The 26,669-nt window shown below is 37.5% G+C and overlaps 1 long non-coding RNA gene across 1 annotated transcript in view; it reads left to right on the top strand.

The window, feature by feature from the left end:
- The first annotated feature begins 424 nt into the window (after positions 1-424).
- The window catches only part of LOC121041474 (uncharacterized), a 50,037-nt gene continuing 23,792 nt past the window's right edge, over positions 425-26,669 (top strand). The window contains exons 1-6 of the long non-coding RNA XR_005795757.1: positions 425-1,231; positions 11,908-12,029; positions 12,162-12,303; positions 12,483-12,540; positions 19,661-19,765; positions 24,357-24,435. This is a non-coding gene — a long non-coding RNA (uncharacterized LOC121041474). The remainder of the gene's footprint in view (positions 1,232-11,907; positions 12,030-12,161; positions 12,304-12,482; positions 12,541-19,660; positions 19,766-24,356; positions 24,436-26,669) is intronic.

Genomic DNA, 26,669 nt, shown 5'->3' with positions numbered 1-26,669 from the left:
TCATTCACAATAAAAGTGACAGTTTTAGGTATACTTTCAATATTTCTTGAATATAAACCCTCTAATGAACACATTTTATTGCCTTTAAATCAATTATTATTGGATATTTTAATAAAGTGAATTGAGCACTTTGTTTTACACACTGCTTAGAAGTTATTATATTTTGCAGTCTGCACAGCAAAGAACTGAATCAGAGAGAGAGAGAAATGGCCAACTACCTGACAGTTTAGGAAAAACGGAATGAGCCATTTATAAGGAGGTGGGCTTCCTGTCTCACTCTATAACATTTAATGATACATGCTAATTAGCATTTGATTAATGGATTTTTTTTTCTTTCTGAAATTTAGGTGCAAGTTCTAAAAGTAGCTCTTCTCACAAGAGGAAGATGCTAGAAATCACAAAAACATACAGGATTATACCTTGTTTGGGAAATTAGGAGCTTCAGGTTTTTGCTTCTTTGTTTCTGTCTCCTTTGCCTTTTGGATTTGTGATTTATAACACTATATTGGAAGTTTTTAGAACCAAATTCATGTTAAATGTTGCCCAAGATCGTACCTATCTGAATGATATAAATGGAATCCTGAGGCAGTTTGTTCTTCAGACTCCAGACGTCTGCATACAGCTGGGGTGGTCAGTATTATAGCCAAAATGGCCAAAATGGGTGCTTTGGCTCTGTGCTGTCCAGATCCCTTGGCACATACTTGAGATACCATCTCATATTCACTTTGTACAAAGTTCAGTGTACTAGTCCCATTTTATGCATATATGGGCGCCATTAACTTACAAAATGGACAAACATAGCATGGAAAGGCACTTGGAGAGAGAAGACTAGGCAAGTGAGTGGCTTCAACTTTGAAAGAACCAAGCCGCATATAAGGGTCTTGCCCTGCTTTGTGAACGCAGAGATGCCTTTACTGGTGAAGTTGAAAGGATACTATAATCACCTCAGTATAATTCATTAGAGTAGATTAAATTAAAATTTAGATGAAAATCATGATTTCTTATTGAAATGATTTAATTAGATTATAGTCCCTAAAGTTGAGTAATTGAGTCTCAAGGCGACAAGGGACTTTAACAAGCCATTAAAACTATCCTTCTGTGTGGAGTTGGATTAAGGAACCAACAGCAAGTCTGTTCAGGGACCTGGCATCAGTCTCTAAGGATACAAGAACGTTATTTCAAGAAATACAGGGCAGCTAACTCTGGCTTTCACATACAACCCATATAAGAGGTAAGCTACAAATTGGTCAATTCCTGCTGAATTATTAAAATATTAAAAAATTTAATATTAAGTCACAATTTTAGAAATATTCCTTCCCAGCACTGTTTTTTCTGTTGAGCATGGTCCACATCAGCTGAAATTAGGCTGTTTACTGTTTACTTGGAATGAATGCTATAGGATCAGTCCCAATAGCAGCAATAAATTGTGGTTTAAAAAAAATAGGTAATACAAGCAATTTAAAAAAGTAGTATCAACCACTTTAGACTATCAATTGTACTTTAAGCAGTTGAAGTGAATTAAGACACCAGGCTCGGTACAACTTTTTTTTTTTTTTAATTTTTTTTTTTCAACGTTTATTTACTTTTGGGACAGAGAGAGACAGAGCATGAACGGGGGTGGGGCAGAGAGAGAGGGAGACACAGAATCTGAAACAGGCTCCAGGCTCTGAGCCATCAGCCCAGAGCCTGACCCGGGGCTCGAACTCACGGACCGCGAGATCGTGACCTGAGCTGAAGTCGGACGCTTAACCGACTGCGCCACCCAGGCGCCCCTGGGTACAACTTTTAATACAACAAAATCAGTTTCTCCTTGACTCAAATTCCTGAAAGGACCCGACGAAATGCTGTGCTAAGCAGGACACCAGGTATCATTCTTCACAGATCACAAATATGGGCATGGGAATTATTAAAAACACATTCTAGGGGCACTTGGGTGGGTCAGTTGGTTAAGCATCTGGTTCTTGATTTCGGCTCAGGTCGTGATCTCATGGTTCATGAGTTTGAGTCCCGCATCCGGCTCTGCACTGACAGGGTGGAGCCTGCTTGGGGTTCTTTCTCTCCCTCTCTCGCTGCTCCTCATCTCTCTCTCTCTCTCAAAATAAATAAACTTAAAACAACACCCACATTCTAACTTTAAAATAGTCACTATCAGTAAATCCCCATACACATAACTGGGCCCTAACTATAGCTTCAGTCTACTTATTTGGGTTCTGTTTTCAGTTAAGCAGAGACAGTTAACAACAGGCAATCCTAAAAATGATTACTATCATATCTATCATATCATATTACTATCATTTAATATCTTGGTGTTTCACCCATTGACAATATGGTATAATATGGGAGGGGAGGAGTTGGCCTCAGTTTGTTCAATTTTTTTGAAAAATAAGCATAGCAGAGGCGCCTGGGTGACTCAGTCAGTTAAGTGTTGGACTTCAGCTTAGGTCATGATCTTGCAGTTCCTGAGTTTGAGCGCCGTGTCGGGCTCTGTGCCGACAGCTCAGTAATGCCGACAACATTAAAATCTGGAGCCTGCTTCAGATTCTGTGTCTTCTTCTCTCTCTGCCCCTCCCCTGCTCATGCTGTGTCTCTCTTTCTCTCAAAAATAAATTGGCATTCAAAAAAAATTTAAAAAAATAGGCATAGCAGAAAATATATTTCCCAAAAACAGTTGAATCTTTCCAAGCTGAAAACCTCAGAGCCTGTCCACATGGACTTCCTCAGGTGAAGCTGGATGACTGGAAGGAAGCCAGGACCACTTCCTAACCACTCTGCTACACTCAGCCAGGCCCTCCGGAATTCATTCCCTTTCCTAGATGTCTTCAAAGTGTTTAGGGTGAGGCACTGAGCTGAGAGAACACATGAGAAAGTCTACTTATATTTATTTTTATCTAAAAATGAGAAAATTCATCATCATTGAAACAATATAGAATTTGACCCTGACAACCTCATTCAGACATGAGTTGCAGCACAAGAATAGACTGAGCGAGGTAACAATGCACAATCCCTTGTGCGTTCGCCTGGTCCAGCCAATCCCAGTACATATCCTTTGTATCTCCCCAGTTAGATGGGCTTCCAGATCACGTTGTCTCATTTTCACTAAACGGATCCTCAAAGGATGGCCACATGATTTGGAAAGATTCCTGCAGAAGAGCTGGTCGTGTAAGCTCATGCAACTCCTTCACTTACTCCTGATTGAGTGCTTCACTGTTCATGCTACAAAAATAATGATGGCCTAAATTGGTCTAACAAAAATTCAGGCAAAAAAGTTTTTAAATTATCAGGAAGACTATTTGAGGTTTAGATATACATTCACAATTACTAATAATGACCTTCACCCTGTTCACGTGACAAATATTTCCTGAGCACCTCCAGTGGGTTGAGCACTATTCTAGGTCCAGGAGATGGTGGTGAACAAAAAGACAAATTCTTGCACTCATGGGAAGAAGGGGAGGTGTATAATAACCTAAAGAAACAAATTATGTAGAGTATTCAAAGGTAACGTGAGACAAAAGAAGCAGGGAAAGGAGACGGGGAATGCCAAGGAAGGGCTTATAATTTTAAATAAGATTATCAGGGGTCTTACTGCAATAATGATACATGATGAAAATCTTACAGTGATAACCAGTGACACATATCAAAACTAAACACCCACTGCATGAAAACAAACATCTACAGTTTTAAAGCAGAGGCACTGGTTGGGGCGCCTGGGTGGCTCAATCGATTGAGCGTCCTACTTCGGCTCAGGTCATGATCTCTCAGTCTGTGAGTTTGAGCCCCGCATCGGGCTCTGTGCTGACAGCTCGGAGCCTGGAGCCTGCTTTGGATTCTGTGTCTCCCTCTCTCTGCCCCTCCCCTACTCACGCTCTGTCTCTCTCTCTCTGTCAAAAATAAATAAACCTTAAAAAAAAAATAAAGCAGAGGCACTGGTGAGATTCAAAAAGGAAATATTGTTTTAAAACTTTTAAAAATGCACTTCAAAATTAGTTCATTCCATTAAATCTTTCATTTTGTATGTTTTAAAAATAAATGTAATAGCACAGTGGGAACTGTATATTATTTATAAATAAAGAAATAAATATTCGTATCATATGTTAGAAATAAGTTCTCCAAAAAGCTTTACTGATGGGGTGTAGGATAAAAGAATTTGGGGACTCCTCCTCTCAACTACAACCAAAATAATTTTTCTTTTTATTACATTTTTTAAATGTGTATTTATTGTTGAGAAAGAGAGAGACAGAGTGTGAGCAGGGGAGGGGCAGAGAGAGAGGGAGACACAGAATCTGAAGCAGGCTCCAGGCTCTGAGCTGTCGGCGCAGAGCCCTACGCGGGGTTCTAACTCACCAACCGTGAGATCATGACCTGAGCAGAAGTCAAATGCTTAACTGACCGAGCCACCCAGGCATCCCATAAAGTAGTTTTTCTAAAATAAATATCCTACTATATCTCCTTGCTTATTTAAAGTCCTTTGATAGGCGCCTGGGTGGCTCAGTCAGTTGAGCGTCCGACTTCAGCTCAGGTCATGATCTCACAGTTCGTGGGTTCAAGCCCCGTACCGGGCTCTGTGCCGACAGCTCAGAGCCTGGAGCCTGTTTCAGATTCTGTGTCTCCCTCTCTCTCTCTTCCCCTCCCCTGCTCACACTCTGTCTCTGTCTCAAAAATAAATAAACATTAAAAAAAATAAAAAATAAAATAAAGTCCTTTGAAAGTTTCTGATTGCCCTATGGAATATATCCAGATTCTTGGCTCTTGAGACCCTGAATGACCTGTTTGCTCTCTCCTCCCAACTTCAACCTGCATTTCTGGGAGACTGAACTCCTACTTCCTAGGGTAGACCATTCTCTCCCTCACATCCTGGATTTCATACACCCTGTTACCTCAACTGGAAACCCTCTTTCAGGGACCTCTCTCTCTCTCTGTCTCTGGGCTCCATTCTTCACTTGGCCAACTGCTCTTTGTTCATGATGTGAGTCATTTCCTCTAGGAGGCCTTCTCTGACTCATCAGGCCCAGCTTAGTTGCCCTCATAAATGATCGGTTGGGTGCATATTTATTCCAGCCTCCCTGTGAGCAGTGGAGGGGCATGGGTTTAGTCTGGGTCACTGTTGCTGCTTCAGAGCCTAATCCAGTGATGGACATAATCAGTGTTTCACACAGATTTGTTCAATGAGTAAATGAATAAACAAATGGATGTAACCATGGCATATTTAAGTATTGCTACTAATTTCATAGCTTCTTTCCACACTAGTATAATTTAAAGTTCCATTGATTGTGCTGTCATAACAGCTTCTTTTATATATAGCTTTAAAACAGAACAATTTCACCCTGGATTTTAATTATTTTCACCTTGGGTAGTGTGATCACGGGTGGGATTTGACAAGTTCGTGGTGCTTTGGATTGTTCCTGGTATACAATGAATACTCCAAAAATATTTATCATCTGAATTTCCTTGAGAATGTAAGATATGGTCCTCAATTAGGGCAAATATATGTTCATCGATGATTAATTTTCACAAGACCCAACAATGTCTTGTGACTAGGATCTGTAATTTTATTTTGCACTACTGAGAAGGTTACCTCTCATTCAAATTTATGAACTTGAGATAATTTTTCCTTTTGTATTTTTAATTTATTTTACAATCACACTGTGAATATGATAGGTGGATGATTATAAAGTAGTAACAATACACCATATCTGTATAATTGTTTTATGTGTTTTGCACGCGCGGGCGTGTGTATGTGTGTGTGTGTGTATCCAGATGTGTCTTCTCCTGGTAGCCAAAGGCTGTCCTTACCTCACTGACACCCGGTGGTTCCACAAGGCCCCACCTTATTTATGATCTGCTAATTAGGAAAAACATGAGAGTAAATGGGACTATAAGGAACCAGACCTTCCTCCTTAAGAAAGACTGGTCACATACCCCCTGCTGGGAATTATGCAGGTCTTAACTCCTCCCGGTTGCACCAATCCCCTAATTGCTCAAGCCTTGGGACAGCAGAAGGACATGACAAAAGAAGAATGTTAAGAGCAGACATACCTGGACTGACTCTTGTAGTAGTCAGGCTACATTCTTTCCACAGAATTCTCTTCATTTTTTTTTTTTCTTCGTTTTTTTTCCCCTAAAAGCAACACCAATTTTTGATGGATAGTTAGGGGCAACTCCTCGCTTTGACCAGAAAAGAATCAAATCAATGAATGTAAACACAGAAAGAGATGCTGTTTGTTTAGAAGGACATGCTCTTGGCATTTAAGCAGACAGTCTGCAATCTGAGCTGTGTGCTGTGTTGATAAAGTACATGGAATTTGAGAGAGCATTTTTTTCCATGATTCAGTATGTTTGGTTTACCCTTAGCTATAAAACACCTTTTCATACAAATCTGCCTTTCCTTCTAAGACATACATATGTAAGCCATCTTGACAAACTGATCAAGTCAAGCTGCTAATAAATTTATTTGATAGCTATTCTTTGCTTACCCCGAACCTCCTAAATATCTAAATTCCCAAAAGTAATAAAAGACTAATTTTTATTGCATTTTAATGGAGCGATTCGGCAATCTTTTATGCTTGTGTTTTATTTTAATTACAGTGAAAGCCTTCAGAAAAGCTTCATGCAAAAGATACAAGTAGATGGGGAAGGAAGGCAGGGAGAGGAGATGGGAAGTGAAGGGGTTTGCTGTGCTCAGAAAGTGCTTTTCATTTCATTGAGTCCTTACAATTCATTCTCAAGTACAGTAGCTCTGTTGTGCGAGCAGATCTCTTTGCCTAGACCATAATAATTGAACTTTTACAGATTTCTCAAGTACATCGGAACTGCTGCTAAATCAGAAAGGGTGAACTGAAGCCTGCCCCACTCTACCACACTTACTCATCTCCAATGCTATGCTGGATTTATTTTTGACACTAAGAAAAGAACCATGAATTTTTGTCAACTGCAGCATGGGAATTTACATTTGTTCTATAAAATGCACTGAAAGGACCAGCCTGCTCTTTGAGAATGGGAAATGTAATCTATCCAACTCTCAATAAACTTGAGAATATATATCTGGTTAAACCCATCTAAAATGAGATGCAGTCCTGGCAATATGGTGGGCTCAGAAAGGCTGGCAATAAAAGTAGATATACAGTATCTGACATCAGATTGTTTCAAGCTTAATTTCAGTAAAGTAATAATGTCAGGAAAAGAAACGCTCTGTGATGCACAGATTGATACCATTAGATAGAAACTATGCAATGCCTTATGAACACAACCATTTTTGACTTGATATTATGAGTAAAGAATAGAGCAGTATTCCATGTGCCAGCTTCAGATTTGTGGTTATAAAAGTTGACCCGAAGAGTGGTCATGGAAAGGGACAAAACATGGCATATATATTCTTCTGCAAATAAAATCAATTGGGATTATATTACCCTAAAATATGTCCTGTATAAATGCCCTCCACAATTTGCCCTAGGTAGCAAGTAATTGCCCACAATAGACCAGAGAGAGCTTTCAGACACATAATATTAAACAAAGAATGTGTATGTATCATAGTCAAATGAAAGGAAAGCACCTCTGTGGCACTTCTAGCCTCAGCAGCAGAAGAAATGCATGAAATAATTGGTGGAAGGCGATGGATATCTTGAGAAACCCAAGCATTGAAACCCCAGTTCCATTTATTTTTCTCTTAAATTGCTTTTTCCAGTCAATAAATAATCACATAATCACATCCTACATTCGGTAGAATATACATGGTTGCCGCCCTTAGCAAGTTTCATGTGTGGGCTCACACCTCTATTCAGGATTCCAAGTGTCAGGCCTGCCTTTGGTTTGCATGTTAACAAATGTCAAGTGTATTCTGCCTTCCAAAACAATGGTGTTTCAGGTTTTACTTGTCCTGTATGAAAGATCAGTCCCTATTCTCCTTTCTCTTTTGGAGAAGACATTATAGCAAGTTCAGGTACAGAGGAAGTTTGTAAAAAAAAAACGAAGTTGAATACACCCATAAAGGTAAAAACACACATGGAAATATACACTCCATTCCTCCTTCCGTAAACACACACACACACACACACACACACACACACACACACACACATTTTCTATCCAAACATGGCTGGAAGCCCTAACAAAGAGATTGCTTGGATACACACTCTAGAAAACAAGAAGACAAATAACCCATAAATAATTCTCCATTGTAATTTTGGAAAATATTTTGGTGTGCCTAAATCAATAACTAATGCCACAATTAAAAATTATTCCTAAATCCATTTCATTAAATACTGTGTACGTTCCCAATTATGCTGTGAAATGAATAAAAGAGAGACGTTACATTTTTTTCTTTCGCTTCCAAAATAATGAAAAGATTACTGACAAATCAATACTGCTGCTATTAATAGTTGCATCCTCAAGCCATTTTGGGGGAGACATTCTGCTTTCCCTATTTGTACACCATGAGTCTGTCCTCTGTCATTCCCTTTCTCTTTAATCTTGTGTGAGTGTACAGCTCACTCGTCCTTATTTTATTGACTCAATCACAGGCGTACTGTCACTTTTTATAAAATGGTCACTGCAGAATCACATCAAGCAAATTTTTGATTCTGCAGTCAGTAATTTAGTGCCTTTATGGAATTGCAATTTCAGGGCTCACTGCTTGTTTTTCTAAAATGTACTTTAGGAATTAGTTACTCCAGCCACAAATCAGTTGAATTTATGCACAGTTGTAATACAGTTTATGGCCTCATGGTACATTGCTTCAAAAACAGCAGATGTGAAATTATGATAAATATAATGAGTGTTTTTTTGCCTGATCTAGTGGAGTAGAGAAGGATCTGGAGCGTGTTTACCTATCCCATACAGTACATTTAATGTCTTAGTCAGGAGCCCTGACAATGGCTGATTAATGTCCTCATCTCCTTTATTAAAGATAAGAGTAGCACTGCAGTCAGGAGATAGAAAGCACACCATAAATCTTCGTAAAATGAGCAGTCAAATAATCACTCATCAGAAATAAAATCTACATACATTAACACTAACACTCAGCCTTTCGCGCACACTCCCATAAAAAGCAAGAAGAGATGGCGGACCCGAAGTTTTAATTTGAACTAGTTCTTTAAGTTGAGTATTACCAACCCCGTAACCTGGATGCAAAAGCTGGCATTTAAAAGCACATGCGAAAGGAGCAGATGCCTCATCATTACATTAAGAGCATGAAGCAGGCAACAATTAAGCGATTCACTGGAAAGACATAATGCTGATCTATGCTAGCAATTAATCACAGAATACATTAGACAATGATGGGTGACCTACAAATTTTTGACAAAATAATTTTTCATCATGTTGGCGATTTCTTAGCCTAATATGCCTGCAAGGCACAGAGTCAAAACCTGTCATTTATTCCATCGCTCCTTGACAGGCGGCAACCTGTCTTCCAGACAAAATGAACATTATCTGTGCTCACTAGACATTTAGTGCAGGGCTTAGCTTATGACTAATGATAATCGGCAGACAGAAATGTTAGAGTCTGAAATAATGTTCTCTTTGTTAAAGAAATTTCTTGAGGTAGAATTTTCTTTCCCGAAAGATGTATAAAGATAAAACCTGGTTTTTATCTGGGTTTTAATGCAACTCCAAGAACCAATATTTCCTTTCTACCAAAATAAACAGAAGGAGGTAACCATTTTTTAAATTAACATCTCATTTGAATACCTACTCTTGCCTGAAAATTTCTTACGTGGTTAGAAACTGAGATACAAAGGAAAGCTCAGGAGATAGAGCCTTAAACAAGAAAATATGGGCAAGCTGTTTTGTGTTCCAGGTTTTATTTTGAATCTGGTGGAAATAAGTTTGAAACATCATGAGTGCGTGTGCTGCAGAATATAAATAAATGAAGACCGTGTTGAGAAATGTACTCCCACCTCTCCTATATCTCTTGGTTTCTATCCGTCACGAGGTTCTTCAAAGCCTGAGACAACGTAAAGCATATCTGAGGAAAGCAATTTTGAGTGAGAGAATTGCATAAAATTGCAAATTTATTAAATGGATCTAAAATTCCACAAGCAAGTACTTTATGTTGTACTTATAATTAATATAATTGTTTTATGCACTTTGGATAAAGAGAAATGGATTTTTTAAAGTTATTTTTCTTGTGTGTTACATGTGCAAAATGCCATCCTAGAGGTAGATTTTTCTTTGGATTCAGGCACGAAATTCCTATTAGCCTTAATGGGACTTACACATGCACATTGATAGGAGAATATACCCCTTAGGCTGGAAATTTAAAAGAACAAATGGCAAGGACATCAAAATAGTAAAGTCTAATTTAGATGATCCATAAGCCTGCACAGTTACTTTCCTGAGAAGGCAAACAAATGTTATGCCTTATGATGTTGCTGATTGTTTTGATAGCCCTGTAAATACATCCTCTAGACTCATTACTTAAGGGAAAAGTCTGTTTTTATCAAGCAATACAATTTTTGACCATACATGTTTGGTTTAAATTACATATATTTTTTCAAATCTGCATAATGCATTATTGCAAGTTATTATAATATAGTTTACCATTTCAATCACAACATCCTGCTTTGTATCTCTTTGTACCTATCATACAGCCTGTACATCATTCTTTTCTCAAAGATGAAAGGGAGGAGGAAGAACCCCAAAAAAGGCTGTTGACCCTGAATTATAGGTATTTTATTAGATTTGCCCCAAATTCCTTCTGGAAAGAATCCGGTTGGTGCATGGTCCACATTGTTCTGAGCAGATGGCTCCTGGTATTCTAAATCACATACGTTTGTTTTACCAGCATACAAAGCCAAATAAATAGTCGTCTACCTGGCAAAGGTGGGGCTCATTCTGTTATTGTTCCAAACAATTCAGTGAAAGATGCTGAGAAAATTACCCCTTCGTCTCCAAATATAACCAGGGTTTCCAGTTCAAGGATCTGGGTATACTGAGTATGAAAGCTAATATTTAAATGTCTGTCTAATCTCAGGATAACAAACAACTTTAGCCTTCAGTGATCACAAATCCCTCATTTTCTGGGCTTTCATTTTATCTCTTGCAAAACAAATATGAAAAACTTATCACCCTTTTTCCCCATCACAGGGCCTCGTTCTCTGTCATGTACCTCTTGATTCATCAGCAGCAAGAGGCTTCTAAATGAGGGTGATGAGAACCTGCATATTGTAACAGGTCTCCCCCAGAAGGCTACAATTTTGCCATTTACCAACTGGGTTAGAATTGCTGCTTTCCTGCCAGGGCGAAGCTAGTTCTGTGTCTGTTATTCTCACCTCCGTAGGCAACCCTCCAGAAAATCCTTTGTGTTATTCAAAACTTTGAAACTGTACCTCAATATACGTATGAATGAGTCCTATGTGCTTGCACAGTCAAATGGTCATTTGGTACAAGTCGCCCATTAAATGTCATGCAAATGTAAATTAAATTTGAGAAATGTAAATTAGTATGTTGAAATGTAGAAAGTAGCCAGGGTAGTTTGGAGCTATGGAACTAGAGGTCCATGCATGCTAATTCTAATTCTGGAAGTAGCTTATTTCACGAGTTTGACCTCACTTCCATTTTTTTCTCTTCCGGCTCTTACTTACTACATCTCTCCTTTTCCCTCATCTGCCCTTCTCCCTCTGTGTCAGCCCATGGACTCATCCCTCTGTCTGTCCAGATGTAAAATGGAGACAGGAAACACGGATTCAAACATCGGGTATCTGGATCATAATCACAGAGTGTTGCCCAGGAAGAAAAGTTTGAAAACACATAGAAGAAAATAACTAGCGAGGGACTTCTATGAGTATGTAGATAATGACACTGCACATGGGACCTGCTACTTTGTTCCTGTTTTCAAACCCACACTTTATTAAATAAGGGAGATACAGGAATTGTTTTCAAATCATGCCTTCAATTTTCTGTCTTCTCCTCAAGTTCACAGGACAGTGGTGACGATACTGAGTAGAAGACAAAGTCATAACATCACTGTACATTTGAATGGAGGGGATTTAGAAACCATCCACCCAGTGCATGAATTCCTCTCTACAACATCACAGGTAATGACCATCTGTGTTTACGTCTGTTCTCTAGTGATGTGAAATTTACCTTGAGTGAGACTGCCTTCCCATAAGAATATAAAAAGTTTAAAAATAATAGTTACCATTTATTTCACATTTACTGTATACCAGATGTTGGGGAAAGACCTTTACATACGTACCCTCATCTAAATCCATTTGAAGGATCGTAAACCATTTTAAGGATAAAGTAATGAAACTTCCATGGGGACCGAGAGCTACTTAGTTCTATCTGAAACTAAATACACTTCTCGTGGTGAGTGCTTGTTAATGCAGATGATTGTGGGATCACAATTTTGTACACCTGCAGTGAATACAATATTTTAAAAATAAATAAGTAATTTAAAAGTCTTCGCAAGAAAACTAAATTTATCCTAAGTCAGATTACAGATATTAAGGTTTTGGAGCCTAAAGCATATGCGATGGTTCTCCTAGGTGTCACCAGAATCGGATGTGTTTTCAGATCTCCGGATGAAGCTGCATTTTTGACAAAGTAACTACAGTATATTCACTTTACTCTTGTCCTTAGTATAAGAATTAACATGGAGATTTTCTGAATCATTTTGATGTTTTTAGCACTGACAGTTTTTCATCATTTTTGACTAGCATAGAACAGGAAAATTGCAGGTAAGATTCTCTCTTTTTTAGGCTTCAGTGATTCTGGCTAGTCTTCCAGGAGACAACAAGCCCATGTATGCCTCCTCTTTGCCTTCGAAAGATCCCCAACTTATGTCTGAGAGCTCCAGAAGTACCTGTTTTTTGAGAGAATTGTTCTGCCTGAATCCAAAGGAGGTAATAGAATCCCTGAATCATAATTTATATTTTGAGATCTCATTAGTTACTTAGTATATAACAACTACCAATGGAAGATTTTACCACTGTTACTTTGCTTCAATCATTCCCAGCTTTAAAGCAGATGTGGGCATTTGGGTTCTTTTCATACTTTGAAGGAAACATATATTGAATTGTGAGAGCATGCAATGTAAAACTTCAATTGATAAAAGTATCAAAGGTAAGCTAATATAAAACCTTATTCATTCAATATCCCAATGATATGGGGGCAGTCATAATATACAGCTAACATGAAGAAGTCCTCAAATGTTAAGACGCAGCCTTCAACTTTTTGTGGAGGAGAACAGAAAACCACAGATAATTTTGTGCACTTTCTGTCTGGGTGATCTTGGACAAACCAACATTTGTCTTTGTAGCCAAAGACAATTCTTACCTTTCTGGTCATATGTTACCTGATTATCTGCAGTATTTATCATAGTAATAATTTCCATCTTCTTGAAACATTTTTTTTCTGGCTTCCATAATATCATGATCTCCTACTTTTCCCAGTGGGACACTAATTCTCCTTTTCAGACCGCTTTACTATCTATGTATTCATCCTCTACCATACCTTAAGCCCTCGCTTCTTCTGTGTATACACATGCTTTCTGCTTGTTGAATTCACTCAGTCACATGGATTTAAACAGCATCCATAAGCTAGACTTTTAACATCTTACTGCCTATCTGACATTTCCACATGGGTATCTATTAGCCATATCAAACCCATGACCCCCGTACCAAAAGTAAGCCCAAGACTCTCTTCCCTCTGTCTTTCCCAATTCAATAAGTAACACCACCATCTCCTCAGCAACTCAGGCTAAAATTCTAGGTGTCATCCTTGATTTCTACATTTTGTTTACCCTCAGCATCCAATTTTTCATCTAGCCTTGATGATTCTGCTCCAAAACAAATTTCACACGTAAACAATTCTTTCTCCACTGTTACCAGCATGGCCTAAACCACCATGCCTGCCTTGCCGTGGCATTCTATCTGGTCACTTTTCTTCTGTTCTTTTCTCCCTTCATACATTCTCCACACCACAATCATCCTATCCTTTCACTGTATAATCATACCACATCACCCTCCCATTTAAAAACCTTCCAATAGTTAGCATCAGAAAAAAAAAATCCAAATTTTCTACACTGGCTTGCAAAGCTCGCATGATGCCTGTCCCTGCCTATCTCTCTCTTCTTTTATGGTCCTCTTTTCATTATGCACAAGCCACAATGAGCTTTTTCCCCTCCCCTGTTTGTCATTCATTCATGGCTTATTAATGCACTACAACTTTTCATTAATTAGTACCTCTGCCTAGAATGCTCTTCTCCATCTTTGCCAACTGGCTTCTTCTTATCATTCATCTATCAGCTTAAATACTATATCCTCAAAGAAGACTTTCCAATCAGCCCTGCATACTCCTTGGAGAAAGGTCCTCGTGCATCTTGTTCGTAGCTCCATCCCCCAACGCCCAGAACATGACTAGCACTTGGTGGACGCTCAATAAATATTTGTTGAGTGAATGAATGGGCTTCATTTTTCTTAACTGTAAGATGAAGGAATTAGATTGGATAATGGTGAAGCCCTTTTTAGTTCAATTGTATTAAGTATACGAGTTGGTTACCAGTAATTTAGGGCATTCATATCGAATCTACTCTATTGCAATATATTTTTCCACTTGAAAAGATTTTCTTTCCCAATGATAAAAGTGATTAATAACTGATATTGTTGAGCATGAAGATGTCATATCTTTTGGAGGTAATGTTAACTGTGGCTATTTTTATTAGCCAAAAGTACCAGCACCCTTTTTATAAAGCTGTTTTGACACAAATCTGCTGTTGATGTTTGATTTATTTGTCCACAGCAAAAATTTATATGCTAATAGGGATGTAAATAGAGATGAGGCGATACATAGCATTTTATAATTTATCATCATATCAGATCTTATATTTTTTAACAGAAAAGATAGAGAAACACACTGTTAAGACTAACACATAATGAAAATCTATGCATGTCTCACTTTATTCTCTTTACATATATACTTCTCTTACTGCCTCTACAAGATACACACCTATTTCAGGATGGTGTGATTTAATTCATTTATCCGAGCTTTTAAGAACTTTTGCAGTCCAGTTTTATGATTATCATTACCTACCATCTTTTACCATCTGGATGAATTTCTTGAAAACAGTATGTATATCATACTCTACTGTGTCTTAAAATGTCCTGATCATCTGAGGACTTAGAAATAATCTCAAATATAAACACAAAATAGTTGTCCATATATTTCAGAGATTTATATGGCTAAAGTTTCCTGTTTTATATTTTTCTCTGATTGCTTCATTTGCCAGCCTCATCTTCTGGATCTTCTTAAAAGAAATGATTGTTTCTTATACACCCCGTTGCTTTTGAGTCTTGCATGAAAACTATATATGCCTGTGAAGAGTTAAATGTTAAATGAGCAGCTTCTTTAATTTGGTTTTTGGTCTCCCAGACTAAAGTTATTTTTATGTTTTATCTACCCAACAGTAAAGTATCAGTGCTGTCATGGAATTACTTCTTACAATTCATTACATTAAACAGCGGTTATAATTATAGACACATCCCAGTGTATTTTACAACTGTGTCCTTTCTTTTGCATAGATGCAGATCCATATTCCAGGGTAAAGCAAAGGCTTGTATTATTTGGTCACCTTCCCAATAGGTCATTTCTGCAGCATTTTCCCAAAGTGAGACAGTCAGTCTCAAACACACAGAGCCTATGACCTTATCCTATGATGATTTTTTAGTTATTATTGAAGGATAGTTGACATACAGCGTTACATAGGACTTAATGTTAGTTACATGGAGGGGAGTCTTACACCAAATATATGGACCCATATATGGGAAACATGAACACATTGTCATTATCACTTGATAGCTGATAGTTATAGTGGAAAACAAACAAACTACCCTTTCTTTTTCAGGAGAACACGATCTTTAAGCCACATTCCATTTATCTATATCAATGTTTGCAGAAGTAAATATCTTAGGGTACCACCCACATAGTTATTTGTTGATTCATTCCTGTAGTCTATCAATCTTTTTTCAATTCGGGGTGCACGGCTAGGGTAGTGTGGCAGCATATATTGCATCTCTATGATAATTTAATTTAACTGTAGTGCGCTGGGGTCTAGATTGCTCCTCTTAGCAGCCAGAGGTGACCGCAAACAGTGCTAGGGCCTAGATTGTTGTCAGCAATAATTACTGGCTAAAGAGAGCTTTGACAGAAAATGACATTCTGGAGAAATATCCATCAACAAGAGTCAGAGTGTATATAAGGATATATATAAGGGTATTTTAACAAAACCATAAATTTCTTTGTCAAAACAGGTTGTAATTTATTGGCTAACCAAGTCTCTAAACTGCATTTGCATTTTTGTTTAAGTCTGTATGGTATGTGTTTGCTTCAGGCATATTTCCTTAATGGGTTTATGTGTACTGATAATCTGGAAATGAAGTAAATGGCTGGGCTAAATACTGGAGAGAGTACAAAAGGAAAGAAGGGGAAAAAATTTTGCTCATATATTTTCTCATTTTTCTGCTCACACAATAAAAATTCAACTTTAAAAATCAAAGGAAAGAAGTAAATGGCTCTTCCCTCTTTAATTACCATACTTAGGAAGAACTGTAAGTACACACACCATTTCAGCAAATGGCATTGGATCTGAGTGATGCCATATGATGCTGAACTAAAACGTTTGCCTTAGAAAGTGCTCTTTCGTCATGTGCTGGCTTTCTCAGCCCTTATTTCTGTGAAATAGAAGTCAAAAGAAAATGATAGGTATCCCAATGCTATGACTGCATAATGCTCTCCCACCCCCACTCCCAGCCTTTTAGGCTAACCTTCTTGGAAAGTATCCGTGAGCAAAACAAAACAAAAACCCACTATTGGGCTAAGTTAGCATATCTCTAGGTGGTCATAGAAACAAATTGATTTTCATATGGGTTTACATTAGCTACAAAATAATGACTAAAGCGCTCTGTCCTAGTGACACCGCTTAGCAACGGCTTGCTGAAGGCTGCGGGATTTCTGGTTAGCAATTTAGCCTTCCTGGTAAGAACCAGTGGAACGTTTGTTTACACAATCCATTTGAGAAGAGGAAGAATGAAAATAGCCCCGAGGCTATCATGAACATTAAGAAGAAAAGAGTATGTTTGGAAAACTTCATCTTAGTTAGAAAGTTTTCTAACACTACTGTCCCAAACAAAATGAAAGGAGAGGAAATCAGAAGGCAGTCCCACTGTCCAGTAGCTTGTTCTTCAGGAGCCCCAGATCCTGGTGACTGAAACATTTTCTCAGACAGACGTTATCGTGTTCTCCCTCTTCCTGAAGCAATGTCTCCGTTCATCCCAATGGGGTTATTGCTGCATAGTGATGAGGAACCTCAGGGTTGTAAGTGACTTCAACTTCCATCTTGTCAAGTACTCAAACCCTCATTCCAGCGTTAACATGACAAAGTTCTTCTTTCATGACGAGGATCTTTCATTTCTTTGTCTACTCCACGAGAAAGGCTTTAATAGTAAGGGAGTTCCTAGAAGGAGTTATTTCAAACCATACATATATTCCTCATTTGAGGTATTTACTCATGATGAGCTTGGTCTGTAACAAAGAAGCCAGCATATGTTTTACTCTACCTTGTATTTTTCCTGCTGATTTCATAAGTATATATATATATATATATATATATATATATATATATATATATATCTTGATTCTCAAACTGCATTGTAAATTCATCAATAATAAAGCCTTTGTCTCATATACAAGCCATTGAATCCCACCAACCCCCCCCCCCAGAACACCTACAAATATGAGTCATTGGCACCTGAAAAGTGCTTATAAATACCTGGGGCTTGATGATGTGAAGGGGACTATTTTGTATGTGTAAGAGCAGGATATAAATCTCAGTAATAACTTTTCTTTCTTTATTCCACAAACTACTGAAAGTACCTTAGTTTCCATCCATGGAGAGAAAAATTAAAGAAAATATTGCCCTGACCTCAGTGAGCTAATAGTCTGTAAGAAGAAATAGGCTTCAAATAAATAATCACAATGTCTTAGGATACATGCTACTATCAAAGTTTGTATGAGGTCCAGAGAAAGAAAAAGAAGTAGAGGCTTGAGTTGGTTTTTAAAGAACATATTTGAAAGGTGGAAGGTATGGGAAAAACTTTCAAAGTAGAGGGAAAAGTAATCATTGTTACAACTGGAATGTAGTGAATGTTTGAATTATTGAAGAAAGAGCTGTAAAAGCTAAGGGTCCAAAAACATAAATGCACGCTACCCACAAACTGTTTCATTCTTCAGAAATTTCTTCAGGTGCTGCCCCCAGCACCACACTCTTCATTTAACCTCATCTCCATGGCAGACATTTCCCTTCAGATCCAGTTCTGAAGCACTGCATCTATCCCGGAGCACACCTTCATCTGAGACACAAATGTTAGCTCCCTTTTGTCCTTTTACCCATGATCATGGGACAGACGCTGAAGGCCCCTACTCAGGAAAGAGTCCAAGCCCCTCACCCATCCACGTACACCAACAAAAGCCTAGACAGTAAACTTGGCCAGGGAACTTCTGTTGCATGCCTTGCAAAAGAGTTTGGACTTTACCCTCTAGTCTAGGCAATGGGGTTCCATTTGTATACTTTGTTCAGAAAGTAAAAGATGAACATTAATAGGCTATCGCTAAAATGGCATTAAATGTAATCATAATCTTTAACTTGCATTATGGTCTTCTGAGAATTAATAGAATAATTACCTTAAACCATTAATCCAGGTAAACATTTGATCCATTGTTGTTTAGATTTTGGAAACAGCATGTGAATCGAGTCTTGGAAACACGCCAATATTCTACTCTGCAGTTTTTAACAGCACTCAGAGAACCATTTTTCTGATATCCATATGTCATTACGCGTAGATGATTTATTAATCATCAGATGTATTTTAAAATACTGTACATACGCAGATTATAATGTGCCCAATAATCATGCACTACAGTGCATGATTTATGTTACAGACTTCTCTGTTTAACATCAGAGTTTTGTTTTTTCTGGAGGCAATCTCTTCAGAAAAGATTGGTTTCATGCCTCTGGTGTTGTTCTGTGGATAAAGGAGCTTTGCATTACAATCCTAAGAGAAGGAGCCATTTTTCTTACCACAGCTAACAACCATTTTAATCATTGGTGCAACACTATCTCCATTGAACTTCCAGTTCAGCTTCAAGTTTCAGCAGTCAGAGTCTATCTATAAAGATGGTATTCCCTCAGTGAAAGTATACAGCAATGATTAGGGCAACAATGTTTAGGTAAAGTTAAAGACTCTTCATGTCTCCTGCGTACAGTGGTACAGACTGTGCGTTGACCACCTCCAGGGAGAACCATTCATAGTCACTGTAGATTCCTTTACTTATGAGAACTCATGTTCTGACAAATAAGAAAATGTTTTAAGGAAAGAAGAGCTTCTTCTAATGTACACGAATGTGTCATTTAGGCCAGCAGCACATAAGTATAAGAGATGGAATATAGCCAAATTTATAAATTAGTAGTATTTCTTCTTTATTCCCAAACCCATGAACAATAATTTGATAGTGTGCTTTAAAAAGGAAACAAAACCAAAAGTGCTTGGAAAGTTTGAGAAATGTTGAAGGAGGTTGAAAATTAAATAGCAGTAACGCTTAAGAAACAGATTAAAATATGAAAGCAAACATAAGTTCAAAAGAAAAACTCATTCTAGAAATATGATTTCAGGGTGAAGAACCACAATGACCTTGCAAAGCGGAAAGGCCTGACCCAATGATTTTTTACTAATCGCAACTTTACGAACAAAACTAAGCCGAGAACGGCCAAATTCCAGTACATACTACTGGTGACTTAATTAAGACTGTCCGGAAGATTTTTTCCAAGTCTATAAATTGTCTTAAGATCCGGCCTCCCTGGGAGGGATCATAAGTCTTTTAACTTTTGAGGAGTACCATTTCCCCTCTATTTACAGTAGGTAAAACATCAGCTTGGAGCAAAGCACCTTGGAAGTCGGAGATAAAATGCAGCACTCTGGATAGTAGTATTTATTAAAACAACAGTGGTCTTGACTGTCAGAGTTAAAAGACCTCTATAGAAAGACTTCACTTCTTTATTCTTCCCATTCATGTTTTTATTTATTTTTTAGAGTAAGCAAATGGGGGAAAAATTATATTGGCAGAGGGCTGACCTCTATTTTATATAATTTGTAGCTAAAAAGCTTACAGGCTAAAACATGTAAATATATGCAGATCTGAGAGCAAGACCTCAGAAGGGAAATAGCTGAGCAAGATTGAAGAGAATGTGGGCCATACATAGGAAAGCCGCTGGGGCTCTTAGCAACCTGGAAACCTGAAATGAATTATTATCTGGTCCGATTGTGACCTACTTAGTCTCCTGGCAGCATGTTGGCATAAGGAGAAATTTGGAGCTGTAGGAATGGCTTATTTACTTGACCTTGAAGATACCCGAACCAGTCGGATGACTGCTGATTCGGCCCAGTGAGCAGACACTGCTGTAGTTGTAAGCCAATCACATTGTGCTAAGATGACTCACCATGCGTCGTGGACAAAGACGGCCTGAGCCTATGTCCTCTGCTGAGTTTCTCTTTTATTGGAATATGCTGTATCAAAGTGGTAAGCATTGCTGATAATAGCAAATAGAAGAAAAGCAAAATGTACACCACCAACATTCTTACTTTTTTCAAGCCTACCGTGTTTTGTTTTTTCAATAACGTCACAAGAAAAGACACAGAGCATGAATTTCAGATGAAAGTTAGAATGAGAAATCAGTTGCTTTGAATAAAAGAGCAAAGTGTTTCTCTAAAAGGGAGAGTGTGGGTGAATGGAAAGGGGAACTATTTGTAGCAAGGTAGAGAAAATCAACATCACATTTCCTCAGACCTCAAGAATTCCCACCCACAGACTTTGATCATATTAAAGAGCTGGAGTGATCCAAAGAGAACATCAGTTGTACCTGTTGGGGCTTATAGACAAGGAACACAAGGAACAAAATTGTAATGCTACCTAAAGCAACATGTCAGAGCTCAGTTCCCCAAATGCTCAGAACCTTCAGCATTTTCCCCACACTGCTCCCTGCAGCAAATATTCCTTCAAAGTCTCCTTGAATGTAAATCTTTTCCCATGCCGCTATGAATCCATGGAGTTTTGAGTAAAGTGGGCTGAGGTAAAGGCAATGCCTCTTAGCCTTATTTTCCTCTTTTGAGAAAGAATCTGTCGAGGGGCTAAGTTGTGCCCTCCACTCAATCAAAGCAGACATGAATTATAGTTGAAATTAGATGCTACACTTAATTTTGCTTGCGTATGTCTGGGGTATAATATATGTCTCACAAATGGGTTCTTTCAGAAGAGCCAAAACATGAGATGCCATGATTGATGGAAAATTCCAAGTAACCCAATTAGCATGAATGAAGAAGTTATCAAATGTGAAAACTTTAGGTGAATTAACTGTCATCCAGTATGTTATGATGTGATGAATAATGAGCATCTAGAGTTTTATTAATGAGCATCTAATGGAAAAGATGGAACTGGTACCAACAAGTTTAATTCCCAATAATGTGTAAAACAAGCCTAAGCCAGGACCAGAAGATCTGTTGGCACCAGACCCAATGACCTACAACAGGAAGCATCTTAACTTATAGGTGTGTTAAGAAAGACACATGCCAGCCAGCCCACAGTTCACGGGTCAGGAACTCCAGCCTTAAATCACTCCAGCTGTTACTCTATTGTCTTGACTGTCACAAGTGTGTCTCAGGATATATATTACCCAGAGAATCACCAAAGTCAGTGGTTTTTATCTGTACTTAGCAAGGTAAACAACTAGTGGAGGGCTATAGTTGTACTGAGATTTCCAAATAATATTACAATAAATTCTTGCACATGGCATAGTTATCACTCACAATTGGATATTATCTTTTTTTTCCTTCAGAAAAGCTTTCTATTAAGATGATTTCATTTAGAAATTACAGTGAGGCTTATTTGTGGCCAGAATAAATGGCTGTCTATGCTGAACAGTTTGAAAGATCCCAAAACATCTCCAGAACAAGTTGTTGCTGCTGTTGCCTGAAATTCTGCCATTAAAGATTTGTTCCATTGGGCACTGCCTCTTTGGGAAGAGGAAAGATAGCGTGTCCAGTATCTTCTAAGCCAATGTCAAATATTCACACAAAGGTGTTAGTGTCCTTCCACAATGGAGAGACTTCTTGTGAAGAGGGAGAAGAAAATGGTAAGGTCCTGATCCTCATCCACCATGAAAGGGGAACCTACATGGACTTGTGTCCCTGGAGTTAGTAGATTCAGTGAAAAGAATAAAAAATTCCACCAGAATCCTTGAAATTCATTTTCTTCCCTGCATTCCATCTCTGCACAAGTTCTGTCCTTGCAGAGGTCTCTTTAACCCAGGCCACTTTTCTTTCACTTTTCCTGGGTAACTGAGAACTGTTTAAGATTAGAGAAATACCTTATTCTTTTACTCCTATCACAATGATTAGAATATTATGTACGTTCAACAATTTTTCAAATGAGAAAAATTGGAGTTAAGAAAATACCTAGGATAGGGGCACCTGGGTGGCTCAGTTGGTTAAGCATCCAACTCTTGATTTCAGCTCAGTTCATGATCTCACAGTGGTGAGATCGAGCCCCGTGGCAGCATCCACACTGGGCATGGAGTTTGCTTAAGATTCTCTCTCTCCCTCTTTCTCTGCCCCTCCCCTGCTCATTCTCTTTCTCTTTCTCTCTCTCTTTTTTTTTTTAAAGAAAGAAAGAAAGAAAGAAAGAAAGAAAGAAAGAAAGAAAGAAAGAGATAAAGAAAGATAAAGAAAGAAAGAGATAAAGAAAGAAAGATAAAGAAAGAAAGAGATAAAGAAAGAAAATACTTAGGATAAATCCCACTTAGTTCACAATTTTGCCTTGAGTTACCCTAATTCAATGAAACTTATTTTCCTCATGTGTTTACACATTACATATACCTAATGGTGTTTACATCATTACATTGGAAAGACATTTGGCTAGAAAAAATATTACCAATGATAATGATTATATATTAGAATTATATGCATAAAAACCTTTAAATCCTCATTAAAAAGCATCAATGCCAAAAAAAATCATCGATGCTACTATGCCTATCATGAAATATCATGGTATTAAAATAACTAAAGAAAACACAAAAACACTAATTCAAAAGGATACATCATGCACACTTATATTTATAGCATCGTTATTTACACTAGCCAGGATATGAAAGCAGCCCAAGTCTCCATAGATTGGTGAATGGATAAAGAAGACATAGTATGTATATACAATGGAAGAGTATTCAGCCATAAAAAAAAGAATGAAGTCTTGTCATTTGCAACAACATAGATGGAGCTAGAGTATAATAGTGAAATAAGTCAGTCAGAGAAAGGCAAAAACCATACAATTTCACTAATATGTGGAATTTAAGAAACAAAACAAATGAGCTAAGGGGAAAAGAGAGAGAGAGAGAGAAACCAAGAAACAGACTCTTAATTATACAGGACAAACTAATGATTACCAGAGGAGAGGTGGGTGGGGGGAATGGATGAAAGAGGTGATAGGGATTAAAGAGTGTACTTGTTGCGATGAGCACTGAGTGTTGTATGGAAATTTTGAATTACTATATTGTACACCTGAAACTATAATAATGTATAGAAACTAAAATTAAAATTAAAAACTAATCAAGAAAGAAGGAAAAAGACAGGAACTTATCAATGTGCTTTTTCTAGCTCATATTATGTAGCCACTTTTGAGGGGGGATATCTCTGACTTTCTAGTCAGAAATTCCCCAAATTCTAACTTTCACTTAAGAAAAGTATTTTTGTTGGAATATTTTGGTTTCCTTTCAAATCTCTTAATTCAGTAAATTTAAAAATATATATCTTTGTCAAAAATGGATCAAATGCATTTAAAAATAGAGATTAAAAGTTTGAGTGATGGTCAAACAAATATCTTTTGGAATACATGCTGCTGTTCTGGTGATGCACCTATAATTAATAAGAACTAGTGAGGGGCGCCTGGGTGGCTCAGTCGGTTAAGCATCCGACTTTGGCTCAGGTCACGATCTCGCGGTCCGCGAGTTCGAGCCCTGCGTCAGGCTCTGGGCTGATGGCTCAGAGCCTGGAGCCTGCTTCCGATTCTGTGTTTCCCTCTCTCTCTGCCCCTCCCCGTTCATACTGTGTCTCTCTCTGTCTCAAAAATAAATAAAGGTTAAAAAAAAAATTTTAAAAAGAACTAGTGAATTGAGGACAAGACTATGGATCATTCTATTCTCAACTTATTAGTAATTGGTGGCCTCTGTAGACAAAAACTAGATTTGGGATGTTTACAGTAAATGCATTTCCTTCTGAAAAAAATGAAATATCATTTACAGCCTATCCATTGACTTTCCCTAGGAAAATGTTCTTAATGGACACTAACAGGAGCAAAATGACAGGCATAGAAATGACAACATGGAATCCCAAAATTCTGAAGGTGAGTGGTCCTTTCTTCTGGAGGTGGATTAATGCAAAGGTTAGAAATTATTTAAATTTATCATTAAATTTAGTAAATTTCTGTTAAATGAAGGAAGCTTTTGCACTTAAGAAAAACAAAAAGATGCTTTGCTCTTCATTTTTCTAAAGAAATGGATAAATGAAAGGAAAAAAAGAGGTGGGGGGAGAAAAGTAAGAAAGGGACCTACGTATGTTAAAGGATATTTACATTTGTAGTTAGGAGTCATTAGACAAGAAAACCGAAGAATCATTTCTTTTTTTTTCTTCCAAGTTTTTATTTAAAATTGAGTTAGTTAACATACAGTGTAATATTAGTTCCAGGTGTAGGGTTTAGTGATTAATCACTGACATACAACACCCAGTGCTTATCACAAGTGCCCTCCTTAATACCCATCAGCCATTTAACTCATCCCCTCACCCATTTCCCCTCCAGCAGCCCTCGGTTTGTTGTCTATAGTTAAGAGTCTGTTTCTTGGTTGGCCTCTCTCTTTTTTCCCTCTATGTTCATCTGTTTTGTTTCTTAAATTCCACATATGAGTGAAATCATATGGTATAGGTCTTTTTCTGGTTTATTTCACTTAGCATTATACTCTCTCGTTCCATCCATGTTGTTGTTGCAAATGGCAAAACTTTATTGTTTTTTATGGCTGAATACTATACCAGTGTGTGTGTGTGTGTGTGTGTGTGTGTGTGTGTGTGTGTATACCGCAACTTCTAATGCAAGTTTATTGAGAGGTGATTTTACAATATGAGCCAAAGCATTCAAAATCTACATAACATTCTGATTCCATAATTCCACATCTAGGAATTGATGTCAACAAAATCATCAAACAAGTGTATTTAGATTTATGTATCTGGATGTTCTTTGATATTTTGCTTATTATAGTAAAATGAATTTATGATGTTTAGTGTTTGGTTAAGTAAATTATATTCCATGATGGTATAGATATAGATTTATTGACAGAAAAATGTTTGGTGTCTTTATTGTATAAAAAAAGCAGATTGGGGTGCCTGGGTCGCTCAGTCAGTTGAGTGTCTAACTCTTGATTTCAGCTTAGGTCTTGATCCCAGGGTCATGGGATCAAGCCCTGTGTTGAGCTCTGTGCTGAGTGTGGAGACTACTTAAGATTCTGTCTCTGCCTCTGCCTTTCTCCCTGCTCCGTGTGCTCTCTCTCTCTCTCTCTCTCTAAAATAAAAATTTTTTTAAAAGCAGATTATAAAGTGACATATATGGTACAGTCCCATTTTGTATATGTTTTTGTGTATTTTATATATTTTCCTAAGAATATTTCATATATATGTGTATGTGTGTATATATGTGTGTGCTGTGTGTACATATATACACACATACACATATATGCTAAATAAAAGTGGTTACCAATAAGGGTTGAAATTCAGTTTTTATTTTTATTAATATTTGCATAGTCTAGCTTTTAATAATGTGAATGACACAGATAAGTCTAAGAAAGATATTAAAGAAAACTGTTCTTACAATATACTGCAAATATTAAATTCAGGAAAACATATTATGATGATATTTGCCTTTAATGCTGACAACACTATTTTTACTACAGTTTTTATTCGAAACTAGAAAAAGGAAATGATTTCACTCTAGAAGTTTCCTCCATCCAAGTACTTCTCTCTGACTTCCTATTTATTTACCATATCTTCTGGGACATGACTACAAATCAGTTCCCAACTTGGGAATACACAAACCCCCCAAACTAATATGTAAAACAAATTGTTCCATCGTCCCATGGTTAACAATTGTGAAGAATTATTGGTAGTATAAATAATAGTCAATTGAAATTTTAGAACAGATATGGCTCTGCCTGAGTAGTTTATTGGAAAATCATTTGTTTCACATAAGGTTTGGCATCCAGTATTCAATGTGAATTATGTGGTTATAGCCCAGTTTATTATATTTCTGTTTGTGCCAGTGGGTATATATGTGTCTTAGGCTTTAAAAAGGTAATTTGTGCCCTCAAAATGTATTATGTAACAAATTGTGATTCATGCAAATCACTTTGATTTGTTTTCCAAAAATGTAACCGGCTTCAATTAATCAGTTGCTATTCATTTCAGATGTTTCAATTGCGCTCACAACAAAAGCTCCAGTGGGTTATCACTTACATGGGGGACTGACCTCCCAAGGGTATGAAAGACACAACAATCAGACATTATGCCAAGCATACAATTATAGCGTGTGTCCCC

This window comes from Herpailurus yagouaroundi, unplaced genomic scaffold, assembly GCF_014898765.1.
Source record: "Herpailurus yagouaroundi ecotype Mexico unplaced genomic scaffold, PumYag 184, whole genome shotgun sequence".
Taxonomy (NCBI): Eukaryota; Metazoa; Chordata; class Mammalia; order Carnivora; family Felidae; genus Herpailurus; species Herpailurus yagouaroundi.
This window is presented reverse-complemented; position numbering and strand designations above follow the sequence as displayed.